At 43.2% G+C, this 20,225-nt stretch overlaps 1 protein-coding gene across 1 annotated transcript in view; it reads left to right on the top strand.

Moving 5' to 3' along the window:
• Positions 1-3,246: 3,246 nt before the first annotated feature.
• Positions 3,247-20,225, top strand: part of wnt7ba (wingless-type MMTV integration site family, member 7Ba) — a 57,166-nt gene continuing 40,187 nt past the window's right edge. The window contains exon 1 of the mRNA XM_061714116.1: positions 3,247-3,304. The gene's annotated coding sequence lies outside the window, so the exon portion shown is untranslated. The remainder of the gene's footprint in view (positions 3,305-20,225) is intronic.

Consider the following 20,225-nt stretch of genomic DNA (forward strand, 5'->3'; position numbering starts at 1 on the left):
GCTGCGCTGCCCGCCGCCGGAAGTGACGCGGCACCGCGCCGCGCACACCTCCCGACACACCCACAGCCTGGACCAATCAGGACGCGCGGAGCCAAACACTTCCTGGTGCACGTTTAGTTCTGGGATTAAAATGCATCACGTGACCTGGATTCACCAACAATGAGAGGATATTTTTTCTCCAAATGAAAATATGAGACGATACATCCGATTATTTTCCACGATTCACAATTTTATTTATTTATTTTTTTATTTAACCTTTATTTAACCAGGAAAATCCCATTGAGAATAAAAACCTCTTTTCCAAGGGAGACCTGGCCAAGATAGGCAGCAGCAATTACAACACATAGTTATAAATGACAGAAAACACCAACGGATAAAATACAATTAAAATAAAATTAAAAAAGCAAGCAAATCACAAAAAAATAGGTACATGTAATGGAGTCTCAAGTATTTTCAATTTAGACTTAAGACTTTTTATATTATAAAGATATATTTTACTTATTGCTATGGTATATGATTAAATATATATAAATAATATTATATAAATAATGTAATGCATATATATATATTTGTTTTCTTTATACATATATAAATACACACAGATACACACACATATACATATATAAATACACACACATACATATATATACACACAGACACACACATATATATATATATATATATATATATATATATATATATATATATATATATATATATATATATATATATATGTATGTATATATATAATTTTTGTCTTTATAACGTGAACATATTTAACCACATCAGACATTAATTAGGTTTTTTTTTGTGCAAATAATAAAATAATATCAATAAATAAAATCAACACCCACTGCAGAGGCAGCTAACTTTATTTGCCCCCGGGGACAAATAAAGTCTTTTTTTAATAATTCATTTTTTAATTGGGGAGGAGAGATCTCCTTAGGATTTGTGTACATTTTGGAGACCCGAGGCTGTAAATATTTGTCCTGTTGTATATAGTATTATATTATCCTTGTCCTCCAGTATACCTCAGCAGGACAGTCCTTTTCTGAGCAAACTTACGTCATAACTTTAGTTTCTCCTCGAGCATCTCGGGCAATCTTACCTCGGAGGAAGACTGCCAAGATGTTATGGAAATCAGCACCGAGCCCCTCAAGTATCTGGCGCCATCTACTGTAAATGAATGCATGGCAGCGTTTCAAGTGTCTCCATCCTGAACTTCAGCCGTGGCGCTTTAGTTGTCATCTTTTCCTGTTGACTTTCACAGGAAACTTGGACAACAAAGCTTCTCTGAGGCGATCCGACGCACTCTCACACAAATAAACTTGTGGGAAGTCATTTATGATTTTTGCATTTTGGTTTCTTTAAACCTCAGCACCTGGTCTTCTCAACCATTTGTGAAGAAAGCATTCCCTGGTTTAATGAACCAGAGAATCAGCAAAACCTATAATGAAAATAAAATAAAATAATAATAATAATAATAATAATAATAATAATAATAATAATAATAATAATAATAAAAACCAAACCTCAAAGGCTTCACTGGTGACTTTATATACATAAAGTTTGTGGCCCTTTTTTATATGTTTTTAGGATTTTACCTTTCTTTAACCTGGTATAATTTTGTATCTTTCTGAAAAGTCAAAATTACCATTATTTTAGCATAGAAAAGACAAATTATGTGTACACTTCAAAACCCTTTGCTTCACAGACTGGTATTCCAGCATATCCCAAGACCCCCGAAGGTACAGATGAATAAATCAGCATTTCTAAGAAAATCTAAGAAAGATACAAGTCCACTCATTGGTTGCACTTTTTTTGTCCAGTCTTTATTTCATTATGATGAAAAACAGCCATACAAAGTACAAATCTGTCAAATGTTTGATGTCACCATCAAATACATGTTACGACTCACCTATTTAGAGAAATGTGTGAAATGAAAAGTCACCTCATCGCCAGGCTCTGTGAAGGACACCGTCCAATGGTGGAAGGAGGTGTGTGATGTGTTGCTGCCCTCCAGGGAAGGCAGTAGGTTGTATAGTTAGCTCCTGATGGGGTAAAATCACAACCCTGAAACCACACAACCTACTACCTCACCCTGTACGAACACCATGAGTCACCCAAGTGGGCTGCGAGAGCGTCCAGAGACGACGGTTTTGTGAAGAACTCTTGTCTTATCACAGCAGAAAGGATTATAAAGCTACTCTGTTATTACATAAGGTAGCGTTTGTTCAGGTGTTACATTTTTTGGGACAAAATAATACTCACAATATCGTGTATTCATGTGTAAAAGAATCCAAAAAGCTTACACCATTCAGTCAAACAGCAAATGAAAAAATAAACTATTTACAATACATTAACAAAACCTTCAAATGTCTGTAGACCATAAATAGTCTGTAAAGTGTAATAAAAACGGACATTTAACACATTTAACATCCTCTGGACTTGAACTTTTCTTCTTTTCTATGTCTCCTTTGTGACTGTTTTATTATAACAAAAGAAATGTGAAGAAAAAAAATCCATGAAATATCGTGATCATTTCACCACGAGAGATCTAAAATTTAAGTATACAAAAGCAAGTTTTAAGTTACAAAAGAAACTAAAAAAAAGCCGTGGATTTGCAGTGAAGTCATATTTCCTTTGAGGTTATGGTCACAAGGAAGATGATGCCATCACGGTCGCTTCAGGAAAGACAGTAAGTTGTATAGTCATCTGACAGTTTGGGAATGACCCTAAAACTATACAACCTACTACCTCACCCCAAAGGACAGTTTATCTCCTGCAGGCGTCTCGTGTTGCGCGGCCGAACCTTGACCTGCTGGAACAGAAGCTCAAGACGATACTGTGGGAGCGCTTTAAAAGCAGAACATTTCGTCATTTTTAACAGCGTCAGGGACTTTCAGCAGAATAAATCCGTCTTTTTTAATAATGGTCCTCCGTCGTATGAACAATGAGAGCATATGGACAAGAATCTGATGAATAAAACTGCTACAAAACACTGGTCCTTAATAAAGCTTAATAAAACTCAATAAACTCATCATATAAAAAAAAATCTATATTTACTGTGATGTGAGAATACAACAGTAAACTGTGCTGATATGTGTTATCGTTGATTTACATCTGAGCTGTTAAAAATTAAAGACGGGTCCAAATACTTCCTGTGTGACACTTGTAGTTGGTGGGCAGAGTCCTTGTGCAGCGTCAGTTCTGAGTGGCCCGTCAGCTCGCCTCATCTCGGGTTTCCTCATCTAGAAGCTGACAAATGAGAGCGGGAGAGTGAGCCTCAGCCGGCTGGCCAAAGGTTAGACTTTCACTTCTTGTCTGACACTACTCATGTCACAAATGACGGCTGTGTTTGGCGGTTCCTGCGCTTCTTTCAGGTACCCGCCGCCGTGTCACGTGGCCGTGCGGCTCACAGGGACTGTCTTTTCTCTGCATAGTTTATGAGCATCCTGTTTGACTGTGTGTTATGTTACCTGGCGGTTCAGGTAACAACTATCCAAATGCTCTAAGAAATACTCAACTATCTCAAATAAAACGTAAAAATCCCCCCCGAATGTACTTGTTAGGCTCCCAAACCGCGGTGCAAAACAGCATGAGTACGTGTCTGAGTGTGTGAAGGTCATGCAAAGGCGTAGTGGTGGTTTCAGGGAGTTTCCTGAGTGAGACAGGAGAGGTTGTGGCTCTGCTGCGGTTTCCCCTCGAGCTGCGAAGCGACAGGGGAGTGAGTTAGGGTCGAACTTATAAAAGTGAGTCACGGCATTAACTCCGCGGGTGCATGTGTGCACGCATGCTCCAGTTTGCGGCTGTTTTATTGTTGCTCGATTATCCCATAAATGCCACACAAATCTCTATACCAGCCACTTTATGTCCAGGCCTGTGAGGTGCACGGCAGGCCTGACTGCATGGGACTCTCAACTTACTCTCCTAGTGTGTGTGTGTGTGTGTGTGTGTGTGTGTGTGTGTGTGTGTGTGCAAGGAGTCACATGAGGTCTTTCAGTTAAAGGGCCAGTTCAGGTGAATCTCACAAGAGGCCCGTTAGACTTTTATCAGCAACCGACTGCGATGACGCTGAATTTAGTGTCAGTGTTGGCTCACAAGTTAGAGATAAAAGGGTTAAAGGTGACGGTTCGTCATCATTATTCAGCATAATGTGACGATCTGCTGCAAACTCTTTGCACTGAACTAACAGTTCCTCCACATAAACTGATGTCCACTCGTCGGTAGGACTTTCCAGGCAATATTTTCAAAATAATACATAAAATGTTTCAATTTTCTGAGCAATTTAAGCTCCTGGCAAGACTAAATTAACTTCACCCATACTTCATTCAAGTTGACAACTTTCAATTACATCTTAACTATCTAAAAGGTGGCAAAGTGCAAACTTACACATTAGCAAGTACTTAAGTAATCATTTATATATATAATTTCTACATTAACCACAATATAAATATTATCCTTTGTAAATTATGTTCATATCAAACTTAAACATGCATGAACAGAACAAATAGTAAATTGTATTTTTCAAAGCAGGCCATTACAAACTGAACGTAGTTTGTCAAATGTTCATTATATCATATCATAAACAAAAGAGAAATGTGATTAGGGGCGTCTCTGTAGCCACGAACGCTGAAAAATCATTCCAGGAGAACATTTGGGTGCCCTGCGCCATGAACGATAAAGTCGTTAAGCTGTCCAGACCGATCGTAACGGTTACTTGAAATTCACCATTGCACTCTTTGAAGTGAGTTCACCCGGTGTGCCTGGAGGATTGGAATACGACTGCAAAATCAGCGACTATAAATCAAAAGTAATTGCCGTCTTTTTTTGCTGCATAGTCCTTTTTTTTTTTTTCTTCAAATTTGTCATTCTGATTTTGAAATAATTGCAGCCTCAATCACATCACTGAGAGCAACATGAGCTAAAAACCCATGACCCTTCATCAAACTCGTGACCGTATTTGCGTGCGTGTCAGCTGATCTGATCGTTCCTGAATCCGAAGTGATTCGAGATATTCGGGACATTCGTGTGCTTTGGACGAAAGTGGGATTTCTGTGTTGTGAAAATGAGGAAAGAAGCTGGAAGTGTGAGCGACGCTCCGTGTGAGGGGGACCTGTCACTCCGCCTGTAGTTGACCAAAACCACCAACAGGTGTCATGTCTCCCCAAGTATGCGGCGAGAGTGTGCTCAGAGCCGCAGGATCCCATGACAATGAGGCCTTTGTGCAGTTCCGGGGTGCCAGCCGGTGTTCCCTCGTGTACGGTTTCCCTCTAATCTTCATTTGACCTTTAGGCTGACGGCTTTGCTTTCCCCCTTTTCCTGACTAATTTCCTTTGAGGAGATTATCTTCGAGCTGCAGCACAGACTTACTGTTTCAGATGACACAAACAAGGCATCCGAGCCGGTATCGACGGGACGCATCACTCGCTGCGACCGTCCCGACTACCTTCATCAACTTTGTCCGGATAAACAAAAGAAAAACTGGAAAATTTGCGTTGTTTTCCTGCAGGCAGCACAAAGGCGACGCCACACACACCGCATTTTCCAACTTAGACTCAAGTCAGGAGGGATTTTTGAACTTTGAGAGTTCGGCCACGCTTTGGCATACAAAAACAAACACACACACATGCTTAAACGCTTCCAAAGGGACGCAAATATATCCAATGTTTTAATAAAAGTAAATGAGAAATAGAGAGAAATAATTAAAAATGGCAGACTGACCTTGATATTGACGTCTGACCAGGAAAAATAAAGTCATCCCCAAATAATGAGCCTGTGAAAGGAAGAGAAAAACAGACATAAATTTCACATAAACACACACACACATATGCCAAAGCGTCCATGTAGCACTCGGGTCATAAAGCTGGGTTGCTTGAGTGTGTCATTAAGGCTGATGCCACATATGTTACAGTGATCATGGCTCAGAATACTGCTGCTGAATTTAGACGGCATCAGACTACATCACCATTAACTGGCCGGAGCTCAAGAGGCTTACAGTCATCTCACACTCCACAAAATTACTAGTGGCTTTTATAACGCTGTGTGTCAGCAAAATTACAAATTCACTTTCTTTCCATCCCTTTAGTGTGGTTTATTTCGAGCTTCTAAAAATAAACATATTTTAAAAGTGCTTTGTGTGTTAAAAAATAACCCAATTTAATAATCTGGAATAAACGTGTAGGAATTTGCAACAACTATGAAATGTCAATTTTCTAAATATATTTTTTTTTAATTCTCAGTAACATTATCGATATGTTATGTTGCATCATGTATTAATTAATTATGGGGGATGGTTTCTTACTTTCTGTCTTTTTTTCTCTCATACACACAGACACATTATTATTGAAAAAAAAAAATAAACAAAATGTCCATTAAAAAGTGTAATTAGAAAATAGGAAACAGTTAAAATACATAACGATGCACTTTTTTTCCCTAAAGAAAAAAATAGCAACACACTCATGTACTCACACGATTTTTTAAAAATGTACCACACAAATGCAAAATATTTAAAAATAATACTTTTGAACTTAAAGTCAGATTTGGAGTTTGAAACCACACACACACACACACACACACACACACACACACACACACACACACACACACACACACACACACACACACACACACACACACACACACACACACACACACACAGGCTGAAAGATTTTTTTGTGTCTGTGGACATTCAGAAAATTATATTCCAGAAAATGGAATATCCCATAATAATCTGGTTCATTTAAATTCTCCCTGGAAAACAAAACCTAATGGCCAGCAAATATTTGCTCTCACACACACACACACACACACACACACACACACACACACACACACACACACACACACACACACACACACACACACACACACACACACACACACAGTCTAACTGACATGTCACTGAAAGTAAAACACTCTAAACACGTCTCATACCTCATTTCCCCTCTAGTGTGTTGCTTTACAAATCAAAAGTGTTTTTATGCCAAATTGCAACAAAGATGGCTCTGTCTGACTCCGTCTTTAAAACTGACACTTTATCATGCCTTAACGTGCTCTGAATAACAAATATCCATTTCAACTATTTCTGTGTGTGCTTTCTAAAATGTGCCATTGTACCTTGTTACTACATGTGTGCATGTGTGCCTCTGCACTCAAATGCACCTGTGTGTGTGTGACTAAGTAAGACTGTGTGGCCCTCTGTCGTGCATGTATTCTGTGCTCATGTGTGTGTGTGTGTGTGTGTGTGTGTGTGTGTGTGTGTGTGTGTGTGTGTGTGTGTGTGTGTGTGCGCGTGCGCGTGTGTGAATGCTCAAAGGAGGAGGCTGTGCCCTGCACTCCTTGGGAGAGGCGTGGGAACCCCATTCATCTTAGGAGCCTGGGTTCATTGTGGGGTACATAGCATCAAATGTGTCTGGGAGTTTGCCTGTGTGTGTGTGTGTGTGTGTGTGTGTGTGTGTGTGTGTGTGTGTGTGTGTGTGTGTGTGTGTGTGTGTGTGTGTGTGTGTGTGTGTGTGTGTGTGTGTGTGTGTGTGTGTGTGTGTGTGTGTGTGTCTGGTGCAATGTGGTGGTCTTTGTGTTTTCACATCTCTCTTTTTTCTCTTCATAAAAAAATCCAATAATGTTTTATTATCTAACATGTCTGTAGGTTTTTTTTTTTTTTTTTTTTAGGAACCAACATAAATAACTTTAAAAGGCAGAAAAATATTTTTTGCTCCATGAAATTTCTCCAACAAACTATAATATATTATTTTGCATTAAAAAAATTTAAATACAATTTTTTTCAACATCCGAAGTCCATGCAGGCTTTTATTTTGCTAAACTTGTCAAGGAAAAATACACTGCAAGACTTTATTTCTTTTTTTTCGTCCTATAAACAGCCCTGATCAACACAAGACTTTCACAGTACCAGATGGCTCTATAGCACTTTGAGATGTGGACTTGTAAGGAGAAAAATGCCACACTAAATATTTAAATATTTTTCTAAAGTTAAAGAAACAATCATCAGTTTTTTAGTCACATTAAAATCAAATTGTACCCCTTTTCATAAAGACTTGATCGCAAACAGCAACGCAGCTTCGAAAAAATGTATTTAATTCACTGTCCCTGAACAATATGTGCTGAGTGTGAGGAACGTGAGGGAGAAAGGGACAAGAAAAAAGGGTAATGCTATTTATATTGGCTGTACTGCAGCTTTTAATGCAGATGTTGATGGCTAACGTGGTGAAATGTTGCCGATTTAACTCAATTTAACCCGACAGATGGTATGAGGAGGGTTTTTGGGATGCACTGAATGTGGGAAGCAGTCTCAGGGCTTGTTGTGAGGGTGATGGTGATGGAGGAGCCTGCACCTGGCTCTCAGTGCAAGAGTGCTGGATGAAAAGGCCTGTCAAACGTAGGATGTAGGTGGGATGACTACAGCTATCTGTGATTACTCACGCTGCCTACCTTTTGGTCATGGTCGACTCTGATGTGCTGAGGGGGGGGGAGGGGTGGGGGGAGGAGCGGGGGGCTTTCAACATGAAACCACACAGATAGTTTATGTGCACAAGCATGCAAGAATGTTTAATTAGTGATTGTTGTAAAAAAGTGATTTATGCATTATAATTAATAGGCGCCATGCTGGATGGCGTTGACGAGAGGCGTGGCTCTATTCAGCTTTTTCATTATGTGAAAAATCTAATTCAATACAGTCAAAGTTAGAGCCGGTATTTCTTTAATAGGGTGAAACAGGCCTGATACTTACTTTAATCACATTTTAACTTATTTTTTAAATTTCATTGTAAAAGCGTACTGCTTTATTTCAGCCAACCCTCACCCCCTAAATACTGGGAGTAATAATAATGAGATATTTTAATTTAATTGAGCCTCAATCTTTAGGACAAAACTAAAGGGTGAAATGTCTAAACCTTAAACCGTCCTGCATTTTCTTGTTCATAATGAAAAAAATAAGAGAAAAAAAACAACGATATAGTGTTATATTGCATTTATAAAAAGCATAAGCGATTCGTCCTATAGGCCTATTCTAGCTTTATTAAAACTACGTGGAGCCACGTGTCAACGCTTACCCGTTTTAAAACCTTTAACCTTCTGTTACAAATGTTACACCTTGCGCATTTTCACCGGGGTGACGGTTTAATGATGAGCGATCGTACGAGAAGCTGGGTTATTAGTTGAGATAGTTCTGATAGCTGAGCAGAGAGGGAGGCACACAGAGGGACTTGGAGAGGCAGAGCGTTGTGGTGGGGCTCGGCCTTGTGCAGCAGGCCTTGTCTGGCCCTCAGCCCAGCATTACACCACTAGACCCTCTCTGCTCCCTCCAAAACGCTCTCTCTGTTACACACACTCACACAAAAGGTCGATCTGGACAGCTAAAGTGCAGGTAGAGCCGCTCCGGAGGAGAGATTAGCACAGTTTTGTCGAAATTTCCCCCCCGCTTTGCCCATATCTAGTTAAGCATCCTCACGCTGGACAGTTGTGCAGCTTTGAGAGAAACAACGGCCGGACGACGTTTAAACACGCGAACGTGGAGATCGGGTCAAGCGGTGCAGCTCTCAACGTTTTAGTCTGTCGAGGGAAAGTCTCTGCATGTGTGCATGCTTCACATTAGTGCACATGCAAGCTTACCTCCACACCCACACACACTCTCTGACTTACCCACTGGGACTTTGAAGTGACTGGAAGACACCGCCGCCGACGGCTAGAAGGCGCTGAAATCTCCTCTTCTCGTTTGGCCGGACCCATCGGTGGCTACACACGGTGTACCAGCATATCCTTCCTGTGGAGAAGGGCAGAAACGGAGCTCGCCGTCGGTCACACAGCTCTGCACTCCCTGCAAGGAGTAGGCGGGCACGCCAGCGAGAGACCCATTCAGACTCCCGGAGAGTCTCAGCCTCCCTGTCTGCCTCAACGCCTTTTCTCTCCATCTGTCTACCCCTCTGCCAGGCTTTTTGCCCCGAAAATGTGGCCGAAACCGGTCTCCTGCGTGGCCCTAACCTCCTCTACCGTAGCCGTAACCCGGCTCATCCTGCTCCCTCCTGTCCTCTGCCTCCATGTCTGAGGCTGTCAGGGCCCACCACAATGGGGAGGCCATGTGGGTTTCCCATGGAGTCGCGTGTTCCTCCCGTCTGGCAGTTAACAAGGCTTTGAATGAGGAATGTTAGCAAACAGAGCTGCTGAATGTCGGATGAATGCTACGCCAGGCAGCCAGTCAGAGCGCAGCAACGGCCCGGGCATATGAATAATGCAGGCGGCTCGGCGGGGAGGAGAGGAGGCACGGCTCCGCCTCCCCCTGCCCGCTCCTGACTCCACCCAGCCCTCCTCTTATCCCCGCTCCAAACTCAAATGCCTTCACGGGAGCAAGAGAGTCGGGGTGGGTAGGAGGGGGGGTGTGGGGGGGCGGAGGGGCGGGGGGGATTCAAGATCTTTGCTGCTGCTCACTCATGCAATTAAAAAAAGAAAAAGAGACCTGCAAGCGGAGAACAGTTACACACACACACACACACACACACACACAGAGACACACACACACACACACACGTCCCATTACGACAGATCAGTTCTTGAAACATGCCACTTTTTCCCCATAGCTGGGAACAATCTCACTCTTTTTTTGGCTTTTTGTGTCTTTTGTTAGAAATTGGCACCTTTCCCAGAAAAAGCCCCGCTGTCGCTCCACCCTCCCGCTCCCCTTTCAGCCGAGACTGCCCACGAGAGGGAGCGTGAGGAAGAGAGGGTGGGGCAGAGAGCCCAGAAGAGGGACAGGTTTACACACATGTAAGGTGGAAGGGGCAAAGCAGATAAGAGCACGAGAGAAAAAATACAAAAGAAAAGATGAGCAGAGTTGAGGGAGAAAACGCTCGGACGGCGCCGAAAACGAGCGGCCCGGTCCGAGAAGGTCCGGGAAAAGCAAAGTGCTACCTTCGTCCTCAGCTTCGAGGAGGCCTTGTGAGAAAAGGAAGCATGGCGAGCAGTCAAGAAGCACGTGCTCAAAGGGTCTTTGCATCAAAAGCGGGTTTGAAGCCAAAACCGGCGGCTCAGTCAAGTCCAGGTTCTCTGTGCGACCGCAGAAGGGGTCAAGCGGGGCCACGCGAGCGCGGCGCCGTGAAAAATGTCTCCATAAATGGCGCAGCAGTGTTGAAGAAGGAGTCAAAGCAGAGCCACTTGTTGCATGATACAGAGGAGCAGATCTTGCAGAGAGACGTGGGAGCAGGCAGAGGGTTAAAATCCCGGGACTGGGAGTAGTAAAAAATCCCTCCCTCTTTTGGCACAGGCCGGCTAAAGGGGAGGGCCCGCCTGTAGAAATAGCAGCGGAGCGTTTTTCCCCTCTTTTTTTTCCTCCCAGAGCTGCAGCGTCCTAGTCTACCCTCTCGCATGTGGCCGGGACCCAGGGAGAGAGGCGGAGGCGAGCGATGGATAGAAAAAGAAGCGAGAGCCGAGAGGGGAGGGGGCCGGAGAGGGAGGGGAGACGAGCTGTGAGTGGAGGAACGAGAGCTCAGCTGATGATGAAAGAGGGACATGTGGGAGTGCGTGCGCGCCGCAGATTTTCATCGGCGAGCCAGTGCGACGTGCGTGTGCACGAGGCAGGGCAGGGGGGGGGCCTGGCTCGGGGTGAGAGAGGAGAGAGGAGGGAGGCGGGGTGCACAGAGCACTTCTGAGGAGAGTCGTAGCGAGCGCAAACACTCAGAAATGATTAAAGGATTCTGGGACAACTTGCAACACCTAACTTTGAGACGGGAGGGAAACATTAACAATGACTCTTCCTCGTCGGCGCTCCGGCCGCGCTCACGTTAATATCTGCTGTTTGTCTTGAACACACATGCCCTTTTATTACAACATCTCCGGACGGAGACGGAGCCATGTCCTCCTCCTGGTGAAGGCCGAGGCGGCGAGGCTCGTGCTGATGGCTGCGTCTCCCTCCTCCGCCGCAGGATCAGCAATGTGCTCCGCAGACCGGTCTGGCTCGCAATCAAAGCCAGATAAGCACCTGGGTGCGACCGGCCCGCCATGATTGCGAGCGTGCTGTAAAATCCTGTAATATTTAGCGCGGTGCGCCGGCTGCATGCGCCCCGGCAAGGCCGCCCTCGCCTCCCGCGTGCGGGGGGGAAGGAGAGGAGAAATGTCGGGCAGGAGCCCAACGATAAAATGGACTCTTCTGATGACTCTGTTCATGTCCTGCACCCTCCTCTCCTCTCCTCCCCCCCCGCTCTCCGCCCGCTCGCCCCCCCTAACTGTCCAGCCTGTTCTGTCTCCCACCCTTTCTTGTCCTCCCGGTAGCACAGTTATACTGTACAGTCATAAACAGCGGCGCTCCGAGCGGCGAGTGTTAATTCGAGCCCGCGCGAGGAGGATCTTTTTAATGTTTTTCTGTGCCAGATACCACCCCTGCTGTCTTCCTCTCTCTCCCTGTCTCACGCACACCTACCAACCTCTGCATCAGCATGCTGAAGGTTACTCACACCAGTCCGGTTTCCACTCCACTTCCCCTACCACCCCCCCCCACACAGAAGAAAAAAAACTTGTGGCCAAAATGTTGTAATGCTGCGTAGCTGCGACAGATTCCCCCATGGCAAAGAAAAAAAAAAACCCAACTTCCTCTCTTTTGGATGCAATTCCCCTCCCCTGCAGTCTTCTCTTTCCCAAAAGAAACCAGAACTCGGCACAGGCACATTTTTCCCCTCTACGCTCCCTAAAGTAGCAGCCATACAAAAGAGAGGAGGAAAGGGAAAACTGTCCCGCAAAATGACAGATCTTAGCACAGCTAACCAGTTTTGATTTCAATATGCCTCCGCGGCTCGCGCTATTATGGAGCCACGTGCAGGCTGAGAGAAACGAGAGGCAGGAAAAGCCTCCGTAGATCGGCTCGGGAGGTTTTTTTCGACTGTGTGTGAGAAGTGGACGAAGAACAGAGCGAGTCTGAGCAAATGAACGGCAAACTAACATGGCCGCTTGCTCGGTCGCAGCTTTTCGTCCCTGCTCGCCTGACGGTCTTGGAGGCTGAAAGAAAAGGCGTTTTCGCTGCACCGTGTCTGCTTCTACCTCGCAGGACGGACTTTGGGGGGGGGGGAAAGACAGTAAAAGTGTGCACTTGTCCTCAGCTCTCCGCAGATAAAAACCCAAGCTGTCCCGTGTTTTGTGTACAACCTCACCGTCCCCGTATCGGGGGGGGGGGGAGACAAAAAAACAACTACACACAAGCCACGAATGCAAAAACTAGATCAGTATTAAGGCTAAAATCAGCTGTGATGTGAGGTTACTGGTCACTTTTAGGTCCTTTGTTGAGATTTAAATGCACTTGTGTGCTTTGATGAGACAAAATGGGTCGAGCACTCATCAGCTCGAACCCTGTGACGTCACATCTCGCCACGTCTTTGAGCCAATTGCATTTGCTGTAAGCAGAAAAACGCAACCGCGGCTGCATGCTGAATATAAATCAAACAATACAGTAAACAAACACGCACTTCATCTGTAATTTATAGAGCTCAAAGCTCCTCATCCTCTATCTAAGACACTCCTTCTGCTAGTCAGTTGTTTACCATCTAACATGTGGCAGGAATTCAAAAAACTTGGCAGAGCCTGTTGCTCCGTACGTCGTGGAGAGTTCATCTGAGGATACGGCTCTGGTTTTGGCTCGGCTGCCAACTCCTGACACTGAAGCCCTCTGCGCGGCCTCGCCCCTGCAGGAGCGGCCTGCGTAATGCTGTCATTGATGAAACTCCAATATTAACAACCTCATTTCTGACATGTCCATGACTCTGCAGCCGCAGCGCTTCTCCTTTTTTTTTTTCTTCCTTCTTTTAATCAATCCGCTCGACGCCACGGCTGTAGCCCTTCACTTATCGTCGTGGTGTAAAAGCACACTGCCCTTGTGAAACATGATAAGCACGCAGGTTTCTGTGCACATTTCAAGTGGAGCCCAGGAGGTGAGTCAGCGCAGGACAAATAGTTAAGAGCTTAACAATCTTTCAAATCTGCAAGAACCAAAAATGAAACAAGGAAGCGGGAGGGGGCGGGGGGGTGAACAGACAATGCTGTAGAAACAGACCTACCACAGTGAAACTGTCAGTGATGCACCACTCAACGCTGCACAGTGGCAACACAGCACTGGATGCCTCTGACTCAAAAAATGATTATAACCCACTCTCGAGCTGCAGGAGTGGCGTCGATTCAGAGGGCTAATCGGACCCCCGTATGTCATTATGAATCATCCCACAAATCCTCGGAGACAAACACTACCAATTAACATACACAGAAAACGCGCCGCGCTTACACCCGGCTCGGCGCTGAGGGGAAAGTGACACATGGAGTCCCAAAGATTATACAGTAACTCGTAAATATGGAGGAAATCACAGAGAAAATATTAAAAGTCACAAAGCAAAAATTATTTATTAAGGGCAGCAAAAAGGAAAGAAATAAAAACCAAATTTGGACATATTTATTTAGTAAAAATGCATTGAAGCCAGCTGAGTTTCAGAGCTGTGAAGCGAGCAGGCCGACCTGGGGAATGTCAGCGAGGACCGATGCAGGCCTCGCTGATGTACACATCCACGAATACGTGACTTATTCATTTAAAATGTCAACTTTTAGGCCTTAAGTGCAGCCTGAAGATGCTTTCCTGAGCAGTAAATGTTGACACAGACTAGAAATGTATACGTTGAGACTCTGGCGACCAGACGCGCGCCTCCTCCTCCCTCCAGTGATGAGGGCGGCGGGCCTGCTCCCTCCACAAGGTGGTCTGCGGAGGGGCCCCTCGGCAGCACGCGCCTCGACAACTTCTCTATTACAGCCGTGACCTCTAAGGTCAGGCTCTTAAGGGTTCTGAACGGAGGCCACGACCCCGGGGTCAGAAGTGTAACGCCGGGGGCAGGTCGGGGCCCCACAGCAAAGGGAGCGTGCTGTTTGCTTTGAAAGGTAAGGATCACTAACATAGAGGCCTAATAAGGATTAAGGGGCCATCTCCTTTGGGATGTCACTCTGGGGCCCCATACATCAGTCTCTATTAACCTCCGTGACCCCCGGCGGCCATTAAGGGACTACGGGTCACAGCCTCTCGCGCTGCAGAGCTGTAAAACCAAATGTCACGCGCAGCTTTCCGAGTCAAAACGCCGCTGATTACACAGACAAATTGTTTTAAGAGATAAGCCCCTTGTCAAATAGGACTTAGTCCTCATTTTGAGGAGTTCTGCCTGTTCAGACAGCTTCCAACTTGTTGCAGTGGTTAGCAGATTTCAGGCTTTAAGGAAGGTACTTTAAGGATTTAAACTAGTTGCTCTGTCATGAGGTTCCCTGTCCCAGAGTAAAACCTGAGAACGAACCCCGAGGTGACGCAAAAAAGGGATGAATGTATCTAGAAAAAAAAAAACAAACGTAAAAGCTTTACATGAATTTTTTTTTTTTTACGTAGATAGAGAGACAGAGAGAATGTGATGAAAATGATCGTAGCAGGCGAGACAGAGAAAATGGAGGACAGTAGGAGACAAGATGGCGGCCAGAGTGATCCAGCCACTCGCATGATGTAATAACCTGGCCCACTGCATCGAAGTTGAAAAAAAAAACCTTGACTGGACAACATCTCTACATTTTAAAGGTTTTTATTCCTAACAAAAGTGCAAGAGTGAGGACTTTTCTGTACTTGGTGAAGTTCTGAGCTGCTTCAGTCACTTTGGGACCCGACCAGTTAAACCTGCACTCGTCCGGTCGTGTAACATCCCCTCCGCTTCTAAAAAGCCATCATTGCTTCACATCATATTTAATTATGTGCCAAAATGACACAAGGGCCAAAGAAGGATCTAGTTTTTTTGTCTTTGTAATTAAAACATCAGTATTTAGAGGAAAAGTCTGGAATATAATTTCATTTTTGAGCCACAATTATTAAAAATACACTGAATGTAAACTAAATTTAATTGAAAGTCAGATGGAAACAAATGTCACATCTGTATAAATTCTAACATTGATACAAAAATAATACACGAGAGACTAAAAATGAATCCCAAAATGTGAGTAAATGACAGACTAAACTAATCTTATACAACCAAAATTCACCACAATAAAGCTAATCCAAATTTAAATCAGGCATCGAAGTAATTTATTTCTGTTTTGGAAAATGTCTTACTGAATTAATTAATGCATTTAAAAAGTTACCTCATTCAAAATGAAAAAATAAAAAAACAAAACTACATTTTTACATTTAATTAATGGCAAATACCAAAGTAAATAAGTGAATAAACAAATAAATAAACATCTATTTTGTCAACATAATAACAACATTTATAACTATAAAAGAACAAACTTTTATTCTGAAAAGATACAATATTTTTCTACTATAAAAGGGGACAGTTTTGCTTTTCCCTTCGTTCTATTAGGCACTATTTTATAATTAATTTCATTTTGATCTTTGTTATAAAATTAACTTGGAAATATAGCAGAGCTAAAACTCCGGGGCCCTTTTTTACACTCAGGAGAAATTATATTTATAATTAACATTTTCAAAATATAGAAAATTGATATAAACTTTTTAAGGTGTAAGTTCAGGTGAGCAGGAAATCATTTAGAAATCTTTCTCTAGTGTTTTAATGTGAGTTGAGATGGCTGGTATTCAGGAAATTATGAAACATTTCTGAAACTTTAAGTCTGTTAATGCAATACTAAAAATATTTTTAATATAACGTGCTGACTGAATTGTTGACAATTCAGTTTCAATGTGTGAGTTTAGATGCTCATAATGAGTGTTTTAAATACACATGACTGCAAATTACTTGGATCTCACATAATAAGGCACAATATTTTATTATTTTATATCTTTAAAAGTATTAAATCTGCGTCTTCGCCTCCTTTTTTAAGAAAAAAAATAGTTTGGGATATTTTATTTTGTAAATAAGGGTAAATAATAATAAGGGAAAAGCACTGAGAGAAACTTTAAATAAACAAAAGCAGTAGAAATCAGCTTGTAAAGACAAAAAAAACCCCTGTGTGAGTGCTTTTTGAACACACTTCACACTGATCAAGGGCACGAGCTGAGCCCTTTGATTCGAATACATTTCTCTGATAATCATTAACCACTCACCTCTGAAAACCGAGCGTCTCCATGTGCAGGGAGGCGACTCCCCAGCACAGCAGAGCAAAGGCTGGAAAAGAGGAGAGACGAAATGGACCTGCGCTTGCGACAGACGTGTCCAAAAGAGCTTTTAAAACAGCCAAACAGACAATAAATCCCAAGTAAGCAGAACAGCTTGTCTACCGTGAGGCTCTTCTTCGTTAAAGTAAGGACAGCGCTTTGGGAGAGTCACTGTCCTACTTCCAGTTAACCGTGAGACTCCTCTCTCCAGGTCATTTAGCAACTGTCAGGTTTATTAGAGAAGTTGGATTTCTACTTTTGTTAGCAGAATACACCATTCATCTTGATATTAGAACTATTTCATCAGTGACATTTATTTATGCAGCAACGACAACGCCAGCTTTTCTTCTGTAATGTTTAACAACCATGTGAAATATAACAAAATCTAATTTTAAAACAAAACCAAACGCTGCTCTCTTTTCAAGTTTGCTTGCTTTAAACAGTTTTTCGGTGTTAACTTTTGAAATATTCTGCGTGGCTCAGGAAAAATATGCTCTGAATGCAAAGTCAAGGGCTCTCAAGGTTACAAAATCTCAGGCAGCTCAAAATAACTGCGTCATTTCTGCATGTGCTGCTGCACAGGAACACAACTTAATACAGATCACAAAAATGCAAGCTGACCAAAAAAATGAAATTACTTTTTTTCGATTCAATTTTTACATCTTAAACTTACCCTTTCATCTTCCCCTTCTTCAAAACATACAAAAAAAACATACACACACACACCTCTTCTGTCTCTCAGCTACTACTGCCCACATTTCAAGGTCCATCCTACTTTAATGAATGATAATTTTAGCAGCTCTTATCAAACATCAGCCAACGTGCAGGTCTCTGGCATTCTCAGAGAGTGGTACCACCTCTTAAAGCATTTGGACCTGCTGTTGGTTCTACTTTAATGCCACGTCATAGAGCCACTGCAGCCTGGATGGGCCTGAGTGACCTGGCTCGGCCCAGATAGGAGCCTTTCACACCCCAGCCTCCATCGGGACCACATGTACCACGTTTCATACAAGGAAGTCGGTGTGTGTGTGTGTGTGTGTGTGTGTGTGTGTGTGTGTGTGGATCATGTGAAACCAGACTTTCTTTTAACTGCAGCCTGACTGACTGCACAGTGATTTCACCCATGTTCTCCCCTTATTTCGTAAAAGCAGACCCTTTTTTTCAGCGAGTGACAGCATGCTCGTTTCAGTCACTCACATCTGATTCAGCTGACTCGCTGCAGGAATGAGATTGTTTGATAGTGAGTACAAGACGGCGAGCACATGCTCAGAGCCTCACACACACATAAACACACACAAACACACGCAAACACACACACGTGTGTATGTGTGGAGCATTCTGGGTTACATGTGGTAACAAAGCCCTCAAGTAAAGCTACATGAAACTCACATTATGTATTTAAATGAACAGAAAATGTCCAGATTTCACAGTTTTTTTTGCATTTTTTTCCCAATTCACGACGTTTAAAATGAAAACCGTTCCAAGATGGCGACTTATCTTCTGCATGTGTCTGTGAGACTGTGCGTGATCTATTGAATGTCATCTTTATATTATATGCAAAAATTAAAAAATTGTTAATAGGTCGGAGCAACTGCTGCAGTGGTGTGTGTGGATACTATTGATCCATCTTTCTGGGGGATTTGTACGGGGGTCTCTGTAGTTTTAGCTCTTAACTGTCTGTAAAAAGTACAGAGAAAATAAAGATACACTCAAAAGTGAAAACAACTTTGCTTTATAAAAAAAAAAATTTGCTTTTGCTTTTATTAATTTCCGACCTCAATATTTTTCTGCAGTCTTATAATTAGACATACTAAACTTAATCTTAAATTTGAAATCTTTTTTTTAAAGAGAAAAAAAACCCTACATACATCTCAATTAAATCACTGCTTGTGTGATTTAAAGTGGGACCCCCCCCTACAAGCAGTGATTTATTGAGGTTTCTACTCCAGTCTGCAGCCTAGTGAGTGCGTGAAAGCAACGCTGCCTCTCAGGGGTTAAGATGCTAGCAGTCATGTGTCTGTCGGCTGCAACAAAAGCCTGCCTATGTAGGGTGCATACAGATGGAGCGAGCGCCTTTGTGTGCAGCGTTTCACACGTCGCAGCCTTGGAGCTGCCAGGTCTGGCTCTCCAGGCCTGGCTGCAGGCCTGGCTAGTGGCTCGTAGCACCTGACGCTGGACTCTCACAGACCCCGGTGCTGGGAGTTTACACAGATAATGGAACAGAAGGCCACATAGTGGGTCACACAGCTCAACACAAACAATAACAAATATACATATACATATATATGTAAATATGTATATATGTCTCACAGCAGAGCACAGAGCTGCAGGCAGGCACTGTACTCCCACTCAAGGCCACAAAATATTTTACTTTTCGCTCCTCTGCTGCCTGTCAAATGCCCCTTCAGAATGAAACATGCAGATACAAATACGTCCAGTGCATGTTTTAATGAAGTGTAAGGTTGTGCATAGTTCTGCGCTCTATTACAGGACATACTTGGACTCTGTGTAAGCATCAACTGCTATATTTACACCAGGAATGTCAAGTCACCGAGAGACGTTTCTCTGTCCATGTCCATTTCTATGTGCATAATGATTAAACTAGTTAATGTCTGGAACCAGAGGCATAAATTGGATTTACGTGTTGTGGGGGGCTCCATAAACAGAAGAATCTCTCAAAGGGAAATTTTGAGAGGGGACGCTCGTCCTGCCAGCAGTGTTCTCATCACTCAGTTTTGCTCTGGGACCGCGCTCATCTCGAGTCCCAGGCTTTCTGGCTGACTCCTTGGCCTCCACGTCGCTCACCGAAACAACACTATGTGTCATTAGAATAAAGAACTGAACGTGTTTTCTTTGAAATGTAATTTTGATTGAAAAAGGGGCTCAATATTTCATAAAACTAATAAAAGATTGACATGCACACCTTTGGTTGTCTCCTTCCTTATGAAGACTTTATTAAACTATGTTATGGCACATTAAAAAAACGGCTGGATATCTTTCTCCCTTTTTTTTCCATCTGACTTTTCAAATTACCTGGATGTCTAAGAAATAGACACATAACGTTATATAATGTGGTCGGAGAAGCGACACTCATTAACTGAGCTAAAGTGAA

This window comes from Cololabis saira, chromosome 23 (genome assembly GCF_033807715.1).
Source record: "Cololabis saira isolate AMF1-May2022 chromosome 23, fColSai1.1, whole genome shotgun sequence".
Lineage (NCBI taxonomy): Eukaryota > Metazoa > Chordata > Actinopteri > Beloniformes > Belonidae > Cololabis > Cololabis saira.